Source organism: Oenanthe melanoleuca, chromosome 2, assembly GCF_029582105.1.
Source record: "Oenanthe melanoleuca isolate GR-GAL-2019-014 chromosome 2, OMel1.0, whole genome shotgun sequence".
NCBI lineage: Eukaryota > Metazoa > Chordata > Aves > Passeriformes > Muscicapidae > Oenanthe > Oenanthe melanoleuca.
In genome coordinates this window covers 131437095-131451908 of record NC_079335.1, presented here as the reverse complement: position 1 = coordinate 131451908, position 14814 = coordinate 131437095, and the positions used below count along the sequence as shown (strand labels likewise).

Sequence of the window (14814 nt, the reverse complement as noted above, 5' to 3'; positions counted from 1 at the left end):
GTAGCACCACACACTATTTGATGTTCTTTTGCACCCCCAGAACAAACTGCAGGATCCTGTAGACTGCAAAGTGAGGTTTCTTTTATCTTCTCTTTCTGTGGTCCCTTGGAGAAGGGCAAACCAAACACAGCATGTAGTGCTGAAAAGGTCCAGTTCTTCTGAGGAAGAAGTTCTTAGAAGCACAATCCCAGCTAAACCCTCACAGCACAGCTGCAGCCACTGAACTGGTGGCAGGTAATTCCTCAAGAAGACAGGTAGACCTGTGCTGAGAAACAAAACTGAATGCTCCTGAGCATGTATTTTGGGTTCTAAATCTCTCTCATTCAAAGCCTTTGTCTACTCTGCACTTCAGTCATTTCAAGAGTTCAAGAAAATATCTAATAAGAACTATCAAGAGATGTATGAAGTCAGGAATATTTCAGAATATGTCAAAATGCCTTCATCAGTGTGCATTGTACAGAAACCTTCTATAAATAAAATTAAAAATACTTCCCTCTGTTCTACACACTCCTTTAGTTCACAATGGAAATACAGAATGCCATAGCTCCCATCTGCTTTTGCAGTGCCAGACCCTAAAATATTGGACATAGCTTAGAAAGGTCTTTAAATCTTCCATTAACAAGACCTTAATGAAAAATAAGCTTAAGATCAACAAAATTACATACAAAATCCTACTGGGTTTTGTTATTTGGTTTGAACTCAAAGCAATCATATTCTATCTTACAAACATTCTGAGAATAGCATTTTGATTATACATGCAGTCTACAACACCAAAAAAGTTAAGTGTATTTTTCATCTAAAATACGTATATTTAACGTAGAGCATATAAAAAACATAATGAGCACATACTTCAAAGCAAAAAACTAAAAGACTTTTTCCTTTTCTGTGATAGAATATTATGAACACTAAAGCAATGTCTGAGTGAGAGTGTGTGAGTGTTTCTGAGTGTGTGTGAGCCTGTGAGATCCTGTCTGGGTGTGTGTGAGTGTGTATGAGTGTGTCTAAATGTGCCTCAGTGTGTAGCAGGGATCAGGAATTGTGTTTATTAGTGAGTTCACTCATATTAGCAACGAAAATAAAGGACAACAAAACCCACTGGACCCCTGTCATGAGGTTAATTCTTGTGTAATTTGGGAGTTTTGAAGGTCTTTGGTAAAAAACTATTTACTTTTATTATCTGAACACAATGCCAGCATGTCAGGAAGTCTGGAGGTTTTTGCCTGCTCATATGAGATGGTGAAGAGTAACATTCCATACTCAAATCTGGGAACATCACAGCACATTTTAAAATATATTTCTCAGACACAGACTCAGACATCTACTCTTTCTTGGTGTGCCAGTTCAGACCTTCTGAAAACAGATGGTTTGACATAGATTGCACATTTCTGGGAAACTCTTACCTTCAATGGGAACTCACATCTCATCCTGAAAAACTTAAGTGTAAAATGTTTTAGGAGGATCTCAAAAGTTGAAAAATATCCTAGGCAGCATCTTTTATTCAAAACACTTAACACAAAATACAACAAAAATACAAGGCTCTTATGAAATTTAAATAATGTGCTCTCAAGTTCAGCACACAGCTGTAGAGCAAAGCTGTAGCTAGAAAGTGTAGAAACACCTCAATCTGGCAGTAGGACCAGAGCAGGAAGCCCTCTGCAAGCAGGCAGGAGTGCTCTGTAGCAGAGATCTGTGGCTGCCTCCATGGCTCTGTGTCTGATTCACCTTCAGAGCACACCAACAGCACTGCCAGTTACAGAAATAGCCTTTGAAATGTGAATATGGGTGCTCTGAAAACTGGACAGAGACCAATAACTCATTTTGCAGACTTCTAGCTAGTTATTTGGATGTTAATGTTCTTCAGCCAGTAAAACCAAGACTCCATTTAAACCAGTATCCTAAGAGAGAATAATACCATTTCCTCACTGCCTACCTCATCAGCCACCTAATGCTTCCCAAAGCACTAAACATTTTCAAGTGCAAATATTGCTATACCTCCAAATGTTGCTATGCAACACTAGATCTTATATTTCCTAGAAATGTGATGAAAATTGGACTCCTGATCCTTAGCTTAACTACCATTACTCACACCATATCATACACAATTTGGATTAATACTTATTGAGGAAACAAGGTTATGGTCCTCCACAACCTACTCACAGAATCCAGGCTCTACTCCAATATATTTTCACCCCTCATTTAATATTTGATTCTTTTTTTGAACACGACCTGCCCTCCAATTTTAAGAGAAACCACCTGAGCTCTTCATTCAGCTATATTATAGTCATTTTGCTTCAGAATTACTCCCACAACAGTACCTGGCATGTCTTAGAGATAATTGTGTTTCATGGCTATGAAAGTTAGTGCTGCTGGAATGCAAGAGGAGTGAGAGCACAGTGCACACACAAGGTTCATAATGCAGCCCTTCTCATACCCTCAGGAGAAGGAATCCCACCCCACAAACAATCCCACATACACAACTCATCGTCAGGCTTTCTGGACAAGAAATCCCCACATCAATCAGCATAACTTTCAGAAGTATAACTTTCTTCCAGCATAATAGCAAGAGGGAGTTTTTTTTCTTCCTAAGGCAAATTATTTGCTCCTCTGCAGACATTTTAGTGCCATTTCTATGTAATCAGTTCTATCAGACAGATGGTACACCTTATGAAACAAGTGACATGGGCTGTTTGTTTCACCTCAAATTGGGGCAATTCATTTTGATAAGAATCTAATTCACAGTTAATACAGATTGTTGGCATCTGCTTTTATATGAATTGATTGCACAGAGAAATCAGGTCAAGATCAGCTCTGGGTAAGAAGACTGACAGATCTAAGGGTGAACTCCTGTCACTGCACATCAGCATGAAATTTAGCTAACCAGAGTTTGACCATGCCCCAGCAAAGACAGAGGATGTGTTGTGTTTGCCCACACCAATGCATTTAAGAAAACAGGTAGGAAAAGGAGAAGGCTGGTAAATGCTTTGCCATTTCACTTGGGTAGGCACATCAGCAGCAGAGTTCTTTTCACCATGTCTTACAACCATGTTTCTTGGTATTTGGGCTTCATATGCCTCAGTTAGGAAGAGAGTAGTCAACAAGGAGTAATGACAAGACTGACACAGTTTCACATAAAGTATGCATTAAAAAAAAATTAACCATTTTAGTGTAGCAGATTCAATTTATCAAAATATAATCAATAATCAGGATCATTGAAAGTTCTGGGAACTGCACAACATTCACATTGTATTTATAGTAATTTCCAAAGCAATTTTCAGCAAATTGGTTCTCTCTAGATTTTCCAGGTGAGTGCTAATTACTTTGTCACATTAGAAAGCTTGTAAGTGAAGCTGTCTTTGGGGGTAAATCATCTCAGTTCAAGTTAAAACTGCAGATAGGTTTTGAGAATGTGAATAAAATGTTGACCAGACCTCAAAATATTTACTTTCAGAATTGGGATGTGCAGGGTACAAGACTACAGAAATGATTTATGCACAGTAGATTTGTCTATCCTTTGCATAATAATACACTTAATACATATTTTATTTTCTATTTACATTATTGTATAGCATCTGGAGTAGACCATTTAAAGCAGAGTTATAAATCTAATCCAAAATGGACATTTCCTGCACACCTCAACTCTTTTCTGGCAGTTCTGCTAAAATCACAACAAAATATGACAAAAATGGTTTTTCCAATTCACCATTAAGCAGTGTCATCATATAAAGCTCTTTATTCACTGAAAATTAAGGGGGTCAGGTCCCCAACTTACAAAATCAGCACATAAAACCTGCAGGTTTATGCTGTTCACTGATTCTAAACAGTGCTCTGAAGCCTAATCACTGGAAAAAAATATCATGCCACAAGAAAAAGGTGGGGGTTTAGCAAAGGAAGTTCAGAAGGGCTTTTATTCGCTTTCATATAGTCACATATTTTAGTAGTGAGAAAGGCAAGGAATTATTGGCACTTGTGTAACTACTGCTGCTTCTCCCACAATCACAAGACTTGGAGATGAAACTGCAGATAGCAACAGACAAAAAAAGTCTCAATAAGATCTCAATATCTACCAGATCTCAATCAAAGCATTCCAAGATCCCCATCAAATCCAGTGGCCAATAACCAGCTGCAGGTGACAGCACTCTCCTTTGTGACTGTGTGACCCCTTCACTCAGCATTGCTGGGCTCCACCACCACCTCTCCCTGCTGGGTCCCAGGGATGGCTCATGGCTCAGGTTTACAGGGACCAGCAGAAGAGCAGGAGTGTCACATGCCACATGATCTTCTTCCTAATACATCTGGAGCAGCAGGGGAGGTCAGGAACAGGGAGAAGGGAAAGAACAAAGCCAGGAAAATAGAAGGTTTGCAAAGTTTGTTGTCTTCATTCAAACACTGCAATATGCAGAACACTTAGAGGTCAAAAAAATTCCAAAATTCCTGCAGACTGAAACTGAGTCTTCAATTCCTCCAAAATCTGGGTTTGCCTGAAGCAGTTATTCAACTTCAGCAGGCAAAATAAAGTGAGCCTAGAAAATTCAGTTCTTTATGGTGATCTGCATTTCTTTGGATTTTTTACTTTAATGTGGAAATAGGATATTTTGTATACCTTGAGGTAACTTTTGTTGCACAGAGTGCATCATTCAGAATATTTTTTGTTGTAATAAGACACGAATATAACCTTTTTAAAGAAAACCAGAAAAATATTCAAATTAAATTGCAAAATTGTGTCTTTTTGAAACAACATTGAGAGAAAAAGTGCTTTAAACCACTGTTAACTACTAAACTTCAGTTCTGCTTGACAGTAGGCAACAAAAACTAAATCTGAATTTATGTACCAACTGAGGAAAGAGTGGTGTTTTTATATGGAGTTTAGAGCTCCTACCAGACATTTAGAACACAGAATATATCATCACCTAGTACTTTAGGAGTGGAGAAGGATCTCCTTTCTCTCAGCCTCACTTCATAAAGTTTTGTTTTGATGCAAGTTCCTCTGTACTGTACCTTGAAGGACATCACAATGAACCTCCACTTCACCACTAATATCAAAGTTAGCAAACTATTTAATTTCAGACTTAAAAGTTATTAATTCCTTTATGTGTTAGTTTTATAGTAAAATAGTGGCAAGTAGCTGCTAAAAACTTCTGGCATTTGATCGGAGCAAAACTTGGAACCCTCAAAAATCTTTTAAAACATGTAAGTACATGGTAAAAGCAGTAAATGGAGAGGAGAGGAGAGGAGAGGAGAGGAGAGGAGAGGAGAGGAGAGGAGAGGAGAGGAGAGGAGAGGAGAGGAGAGGAGAGGAGAGGAGAGGAGAGGAGAGGAGAGGAGAGGAGAGGAGAGGAGAGGAGAGGAGAGGAGAGGAGAGGAGAGGAGAGGAGAGGAGAGGAGAGGAGAGGAGAGGAGAGGAGAGGAGAGGAGAGGAGAGGAGAGGAGAGGAGAGGAGAGGAGAGGAGAGGAGAGGAGAGGAGAGGAGAGGAGAGGAGAGGAGAGGAGAGGAGAGGAGAGGAGAGGAGAGTTCAACAGCTCTAAAGAGCATGATCCTTCAAGGATTATATAACAATTATTTCCTGACATTTAATGCTCCTCTTTAAAAAAAGAGGGCAAGAGGAGGGGAAGAAAAGGGAAAAGGGGAGGAAAGGAAAAGGGAAAGAAAAGGGAAAGGGGAAAGAGAGGGGAAAGGAGAAAGGGGAAAGGGGAAAGGGGAGGAAATTAAGTCAATAAGGAGTGCATGCAGCTCTGCTTCATGAAGTTAAATGGCAATCCATCCACTGCTTTTCTTAATCAGAATAATCTTGTTTTTCCTTCAGACTGTTCTCACATTTCTCTCATGCTTCACACAGTATTACAGTGACCATTACTGTAACCATCACTTTTGCTAGATGAAAGAGCAATAAAGAATTCCACCACTGGGAATATAATAGACTAAAAAATGTTAGGAAAAAAACCAATTGAAACAAAATGAAACAAACAAGAAGACTCCAACACCCTTTCAATTGCTAAGCATATTTTGTTGTTTCCTGCCTTAGGTGCTGTTCCAATCCCTCTGAACATCCTGCCCTCTCCATTCACCTTCTTTCAATTGACAAAGCAATTCAGCACAATTTGACTATACGGGATCTTCTTGCATCTGTTTGTTCACACTCCTCATTTCCTGGGGCTCCTGAACAGAAACCAAACATGCTAAAGTACTGTTTTCTCTTTATGCTGTTCCTTCTCTCAGTGTTTGCCAATCTCCTCAGCATAGCAAACATGTAGTGTTATTACTACTGAGCACTTTATTATTTGCTGTATTATAGCAAATAATAGTACCATGAAACATTCTTGCCCCCACATTTGTTTTCACCAGTCCTGTGCCTGTGTTCCTTCCTCATCCTTCTTTCTGAATTGCAGCTGGACAAAGGAAGAAAGGTGACAGCTTTGTATTTCTAAGAGAAATGAATGTACTCAGGAAGCTCCTAGGATCTAAATCATAAATTGGCTGGGAAAGAACAAGCAGATAGTAGCATAAACCTGCATTTCTTATGTGCCTTCAGCTTGAGGCAAGCAGAGGCAGCCCTTACTGTGCCAGGATGCTTATTTGCTGTAACAAGAGCAGTGAGCAAACCTTCTTTCTCCATTGCCATTTCTCTGAATAGTGTTAGAAGCACCTTGTGGATCATGACAACGAAAATAAACCATACTCAGAAACATCAGCTATGTCTGCCCTGCAGCCTAAAGCTGAGTTTTGTCATGATGTGTCACCACCATCACTGCTGGGTGGCACCACCCCAGTGCCCTGCCATGCACCAGGGCTGGGCACAGCAGGTTCCACCAGGGCTGGGCACAGCAGTGTCACAGGGCTGGGCACAGCAGTGTCACAGAGCTGGGCACAGCAGTGTCACAGGGCTGGGGTACAGCAGTGTCACAGGGCTGGGCACAGCAGTGTCACAGAGCTGGGCACAGCAGTGTCACAGGGCAGGGGCACAGCAGCAGTGTCACAGGGCTGGGCACAGCAGTGTCACAGGGCAGGGGCACAGCAGCAGTGTCACAGGGCAGGGGCACAGCAGCAGTGTCACAGGGCAGGGGCACAGCAGTGTCACAGGGCAGGGGCACAGCAGAAGTGTCACAGGGCTGGGCACAGCAGTGTCACAGGGCTGAGGTACAGCAGTGTCACAGGGCTGGGCACAGCAGCAGCGTCACAGGGCTGGGGCACAGCAGTGTCACAGAGCTGGGCATAGCAGTGTCACAGGGCTGGGCACAGCAGTGTCACAGGGCAGGGGCACAGCAGCAGTGTCACAGGGCAGGGGCACAGCAGCAGTGTCACAGGGCAGGGGCACAGCAGTGTCACAGGGCAGGGGCACAGCAGTGTCACAGGGCTGAGGTACAGCAGTGTCACAGGGCTGAGGTACAGCAGTGTCACAGGGCAGGGGCACAGCAGCAGTGTCACAGGGCAGGGGCACAGCAGTGTCACAGGGCTGAGGTACAGCAGTGTCACAGGGCTGAGGTACAGCAGTGTCACAGGGCTGGGCACAGCAGCAGTGTCACAGAGCTGGGCACAGCAGCAGTGTCACAGGGCAGGGCACAGCAGCAGTGTCACAGGGCAGGGGCACAGCAGCAGTGTCACAGGGCTGGGCACAGCAGCAGTGTCACAGAGCTGGGGCACAGCAGTGTCACAGGGCTGAGGTACAGCAGTGTCACAGGGCTGAGGTACAGCAGTGTCACAGGGCAGGGGCACAGCAGCAGTGTCACAGGGCAGGGGCACAGCAGTGTCACAGGGCTGAGGTACAGCAGTGTCACAGGGCTGAGGTACAGCAGTGTCACAGGGCTGGGCACAGCAGCAGTGTCACAGAGCTGGGCACAGCAGCAGTGTCACAGGGCAGGGCACAGCAGCAGTGTCACAGGGCTGGGCACAGCAGCAGTGTCACAGGGCTGGGCACAGCAGCAGGAAAGCCCCAGCACCTCCCTCCACCCAGACACAGCTGAACAGCCCCAGCTCCCCCCTTAGACAGAAGGGCTTCATTCCCCCAAGTGCTTTCACACAGAGCTCACACATAGTCCCTCTCCTGCCCATTTCTGGATATGATTCCTTATACCCCCAATTTGTGGGCTTGAACTGTTCTAACAGTGTTTTAGTGTCAATGGGGGAAGGTAGCAAATGAAAGAGCAGGCTCTGCCTTTTGAGAAGAAAGAAGATATCCCACCCATCTCTGAGGGGATGTGAAGGACAATGTTGTCAGCTTTTGGAGGACAGGTTCTTTTTGGATAGAAGGAATTTCTGACTTTACAAGGTCCTGGAAAGGAGAAATAAATATTTCCTAAAATATTTTTAAAACACTTCAGCAATTAAAAAAAGTTCATGCTGTATTCCAGAACTTTTCTTGCACTTTTAAATTAGTTTTAAATAAAACTGCTTTATGCTGTAGTTAATCAACAGTATTTCTGAGGTTAACGAAATTCCCTTTGCTGGTACAAGCTAAGTATGTGACAACTAGGCTATAAAAAACCCACCGTACACTCTCACCCTGTCATTCCCAAGCAAGAGTAGCCAATTTGTGACAATTAGCACATTGTGCACAGCACAGTTCATCTGGCCCTTCACGGGGCTGCCAGACAAGTCCTGGGTGGCTGTTTGCATTAGCGCTTATCAGCAGCGCTGACAGGGGATGCTGGGCGTCAGCAAACACCACCTAAAACATGCAGGAGTTTGGCTGCTGTTTCCACCTGTCAGCCACTTCCCAGTGAGCCCTTATCAGGAGGAAGATCACTTAATCACAGCTCTACCACAGCTAATATTAAAGGAGAAGACAGGATGACTTCTGGCAAATTAAAGTCAGCTGAATTTATCACCCTTTCCCTCATGGCCGCACTGTTTCCCAGACCAGTGTGGGATAGTTTTAATGCTTTGCTGTAGATAACCACAGGTTTTATTTCTCCCTTTTCAATTGCCTTTTCCATGAAAGGCTGGGGCTAAGCAAAGAATGAGCCTGCAGAATTTCAGCTTGCTAATGCAGAATCTTATTCCTCATTCCATAATTTAACTCACACTGAATACTTACTATGAAGGTATCCCTACACAATATACTAAAGGTATAAAATTTCCAAACAGCACCACATTCTGAAAAATATTCACCATATTCTTTACTTAGTAGCTAAAAATTGCTTTTGGATCAGAGATGCATTAACGCAGAAGTATCTTAAACATAAACATGTATATATATATAATGCATAATAAGATCTCAAGAAAATACAATATATAGATTTAAGTTATATGATACAATATCTTATGGAAAAATTAAATGAGAAATGAAGTCCTTCAGGGGCTGTAATACTCAGACATGATACATTTACAGATTTTCAAAAGGTCTTAATTTTCTCCTTTTAAGAAAAGAAGAAAACCCACACATCTAAATGTGACCTAGAACTCATTTTCCTTCAAAAACTTCAAGAATTTTATGACAGCAAAAATGCCTACAAATTTCTACTTCCTCCCTTTACTACTTCTATCTCAAGAGTAAAAGCCTGGTCTTCCCTCCAAACCTCATTTTTTTCCCTAATATTTTCAAGAAATTATTGCATCAACAGCCTGACAAATGCACTTTTGAGAAGTGTGAATGACAACAGCCAGGGAGCTGGGTTCAAACTCTGATAAATCAGTCTGAGAAAGAAGATTCTGGGACATGCACAGAATTGCAAAATCCATTTTCTTCTTGAATCCATTAGCAGATGTGAATAAAATAGTTCTGACAAACATAGCATGTTCTGACTTACCCCAAAAAAAATCAACATTGAAATGCGACGTGAAGGCACTCCCAGAGCTGTATGGAGAATAAACATTTTACAGCAAGGTTTGCACTGGAGTGACAAAAAAATAGAGGCAAACTTTCAAATCACAGCATCCACATGCTCTGGATTCTGTAGCTCTGCTTCTCAGCACAGCACAGCCACAGCACACCAGAGATGTGCTGGAAGGAGCAGGGTGCACATCTGGAAAGTGGGGCTGTGCCAGCTCTGCACATCCTCTCTGGGGCTCTGCATCCCACAGCAGCTGAGGCTCAGCTGCCCCACACGCTGCAGCCCCTCCCTCTGCCAACTGCAGTTTGCTGTGGTTTGTTAGCAGGGAGGTCAAAGCAGAGGGAGAAAGCTGTTCTATTCTGGCAGAAATCAAGCTTTTCTGATTGTCTTGTCCTCAAAAACCCAACACATCTGAGGCTAGTGCTGCAGCAGTGATGACTAACCTGGACAGCTGCAACATTTCTGCTTGCTCAAAAAGAACCAAGAAATTGCCATGAGAAAGACCAACATATACAAGCATCCCAAACAGGAGCAAGATGAATTTTAAATACGGCTAAATACTTAAACAAAAGCAAATATGAAACAATAACACAGACAATAAGGAAAACCAAGTATGTGTTAACATACTCATGCCTCACTTTACCTCAACACTACATCCAGAGCTCTTCAGTTTTTATTGATTTACTTTGTAGCTGTGCCACAGAAAGCAATCCACACAAGGTCAGGAGCCCTACAAGTCGGCATTTCACCAAAATTAAAAGAAATCTTTAAGTTTAAAATTTCCCTTTGACACAAAAAAAGGTATATCACTGTAGGAGATGCTGTACTTTTCAACTGAGAGGATTTCCACTATGTACTATTGAAAAAAACACTAGCTGTCAATGAAGAGGCTACGATAACTCCAGAAAGCATTTCTGATGCCTGAGAGAAGGCTCAATGTGATTTTGAGCAGACAGTCACTACAAAAATTATTTTAATAGTGTGCTGGGCTGCTGAACTACAAGCCTCATGCAAAAGGCACAGACAGTCTCTAGGAATTTCAATTATCAGTGGTATCTGTGGCACACATACAAGCAACATCGAGTTCACTCATCCATCACAGCCAGTGAATCTGATGAAGCTGATTAAAAAACTCAGGGATTCCTAGAGAGAATGACTCCTGAATGAAGTTATACAGCTACAACTTCACCTAGATAAAACACAAAGAAGAGTAATAGGCAGAAACAAGCTTCTAGCAAGTTTGAGGATGACTTTTTTGTTGTCATTCAAAGTACCATTAAATGATGGAAAGCTGGAATTATTAATTAGTTGGGTTGTTAATTTAAGAATCTTGCTAGAGAACACCCATAAGATCAAATGCTTGTTCATAAACATAGCAGTGTAAGTAAAGTTTTATTTTGAAGGAGGTTTTTGCAATGCTAATCCATGATTTCCACTTAGAATTAAATCCTTTCTGGGCAGAAACGCTTGTTATTAACATGCACAAAGTGACTTAAGTTGTTTATAAAATTCCTATTAGGAAATGACACCTTTCAGGAAAAGAGCACACAAGCTGTGCTGGAAGGGAAGATACAGATTTTGCCCTCTGAAGATCACTACTGTGCAAGGCAGAATTAGCAAAGGTATTCATGGCTGGAGCATTCCACCAAGATGAACAGTTCCCAGTGCAGTTTTTCCCCTGTTCTCACAATGCACATTTCTCACTCTGTCTGCCAGAATTCAGATCTGTTTTAGTTACAAGACCATCTGCTTTTTGAAAGGCTTTTTTTTTTTTTTTTTTTTTTTTTGGATGACAGATGGATGAGGTTCAAATTCTTGTTGTAAACCAGCAATGAAATTTTACAATTCATTGTCTCTGCTGCTTACTGCCTTGCATTAATTACTTGAAAGGAAGAACTCTCATGGGGAGAGACAGTATTCCAAATGCATACAATTTTTAAACCAAAATAAGCATATAAAATAAATTTCTGATGCTTTAACTACAAATAGCCTAGCTTCAGGTTTGCAACCTAGTTCTGTAATCCTGTATTGGCTCAGGTTTCTCTTTTATGTCCCAGAATAAAGGGATGTGGAAGCAGAGGGAGTACTTTAAGGAGTTATCTACAGTGTTATACGCATCATATTTTTCCCTCCAGAGCCTCACAATATCATCTGGCTCTTTCAAAGTCATGGTTCTTCAAGTCTGATGTTTGCAGTAGAGACTCACATTTAAAAGTCTGAAAAAAAAACCCCAAAACAATAGACTTCTAGCCCTTAATATTAAAGGAATAAAAACATTAAAAGTCGATAGATGGATATATGGATTTTGCTTAAAATCTTTCATGTTTAAAAAAACCTCTCCATTTTTATTTCCCATTTAATACCATTTTTCAGTGACAAGCTTGGAACAGCAAACAAACCTCCAGGATGCCACCACAATGTAGTAACAGAGTCCTCACTAATACCATGCTGGCAAGTCTGGCAAGCCTTGATCTGCAAGCCATAGATCCACCAGCCACCACCTCGCTGGTACATCCCTTGGGGAAGGGAAGTGCTGGGAAGTGCATCCATCACACGGGATTTGGGCACTGCTGCCGACCGCAGCTGTACCGGGTTTGTGCCCCGGCTCCAAACCAGCATCAGGATGCTGCCCTCAGACTCAGCCCTGCTCTAGTCACTGCCCCATGGTCAGGGATGGGATTAACCCAAATGGGGTGCATGCCTGGATTTGGGAGGGCTTCAGGCAGAGCCCCGTGTTGGCTTCTCCGCTGTGAGAAGAGCCGTGTGCAGGAACGGAGGGGAGGCAGCCAAAGAGCAAACCATGGAGCAAAATGCCAAACAACCCTCTAGTTTACATCCCTAGGCTGTGCCACAGGCCCACTGCACCTGTGAAAACGCTGAGCCATGTCAGGTTCACACTGGTTTCTCTGCAGTAGCTGAGTGGTGCCTCCAGCCTCACAAACAAGCACTGCCAGGAAGGGTCACGTCCGAACCCAAACCAGGCACAAACGCTTCAGAAAAACCCAGCCCAGATCAACAACATTTGGAATCTCTGTCCTTTATTATCCCTTCACTATGGCTCCTTTGTAGGCTTCAGTCTTGGTTTCAATGAAGCAACTGTTTCGAGAAAAAGAGAAACTCTAGGAAGGAGGGGAAGCATGACAGCAGATACAGAAGTGAAAGAATATCCAACAAGTGTTTTGCTCCAGTAACTTCTTGCTTTCACAGAAAAATCAAAAGCAGATGCTTTATTTACTGTTCCCATAGTGCTGTTTATTGTGCCTTCATCTATTTCCTGAAGTTATTCCCATTTTTTCCCTCATTTACTAATAAAAGAAATAAAAGACACAAATAGTATAGACACGGAAAAGAAACAGACAGATGAGACATTTTTCATCATGTTAAAAATAATTTTCAAGACGAAGTCCCTACTAACCATGTTCTTCTCTGAAAGTAAATACCAAAATTACTCATCACAACCCATACAGCAACCCATACAGCCTAGATGCTTCCAAGCCTTCTAGAACTATCAGGTTTGTGGGTTTGGGGGTTTTTTAGTCTTTTTTTAAAACCCACCCTAAACCCAAGAAAGTACATTTCATTTACACAAGTATTTTTCAGCACTCCCTGATGACTGCTCAATATTTACATCTACTCTGGAGCTATGACCATACTCCATGCATTCTTTTTAAATTATGATTATTTTAACAGGAAAAGAATATACCAGAAGGAATCTCTGTATTGAAGACATTTGTCCTGAAGTCATACTGGATCCAAAGTAGTCAGGACTATATATTACAGGAGAAATAAATTTAAAATTAAGATAGCAATAAAAATGGTACAGAGAAAAGCATTTGAACATCACTGACAAACCTGACTGCCATAACATTTTCCCCGTGTTATGTCTCATTACCAAAATTTCAGCACTGATTTTCATTTTTTCCCCAAATACTGGGATATACCAAATGGTAATTTTAAAACAACCAAGTATGAGATGTTACTGGCTGATACCTGCTGCATTTTACAATATTTGCTTGTGCATTACACTGCTCCACAACATGTTCCTCTGAACCTGGGTGGCACTGATAGTCCTGCATTCAGCTCCTCTGCTTCTCCTGGTGAAATGTTTCACATTTTCAAGAAAAAAGTTGATAAATCATTTTTGCCTCTCTCAACACTCAAAGGCCAAATAATGAAAGATAATTTCCTGGGAATCAGACTATCTTCCAAAATCAGCAGCATCTCTATTCATTAATTCGAATACTAGCAATGAATCTCCATACTGGATAAGTGAGCTGGCACTTGCTAAAACAACTGCAGTAGTTGATCAAAAACATTAGTATTTGACCTTGCAGAATTCAGAGAATCAAAATGCATTCCTTCCAGAGACTAAATGAAATCCAAAAGGCAACAGCCCATCAGTAATCTACAAGTTTCCTGAATCAAAGGTCTGAGGAACTGTCCCAGGATCAGACTGCATTAGCTAATAAAGGATAATTTCTTCTCAGCTCTGCTTGGCATATTCAGGCTTCAGAGTGCCTAAGATAGCTCTTTGTTGTAGAAAAACAAAGATAATTTCTTCCTTTCAGGTACATCTCTCCTTCCTGTCCATACAGATAGTTAAAGCTAATGATCAGAGGTCAATGAGTACTTTAATTGTCCTTCCTCTCGGACAGCTGGATTAACTCCTAGAGATTCCCCTTAGACCCATGGGACTTGTTGCCAGGGCTGTTAGAAGGATCTAGGTCAAGAAGTCCACAGTTCTGTCTAATTGCTGACAATCATCTACAAAACCACAAACATGAATGTGTAAATATCTAGGTTTATTCCCGAATAGGATAAGTATAAGCAGGGCTTTCTGTGTCTCAGCAAACCTCACTAGCAGACTCTATACAGTGATAAATTCATAAAGAAAGGTCCAAGTCCAATCCAGGCACTGAAAACAGCCAAATACCTGCCTTAGAGGGTCGAACAGGAGGTATCAGTCACCCACCACACCTTGGTTTTGCAAGAGGGAAATTATACAATTGGAGTACCACACAGAGAGTAAATATTCCATAACAGGTAGCC

At 41.8% G+C, this 14814-nt stretch overlaps 1 protein-coding gene across 1 annotated transcript in view; it reads right to left on the bottom strand.

The window, feature by feature from the left end:
* The window catches only part of KIAA1217 (KIAA1217 ortholog), a 343074-nt gene that overhangs the window by 305852 nt on the left and 22408 nt on the right, over positions 1-14814 (bottom strand). The gene's annotated exons all lie outside the window — the stretch shown is intronic.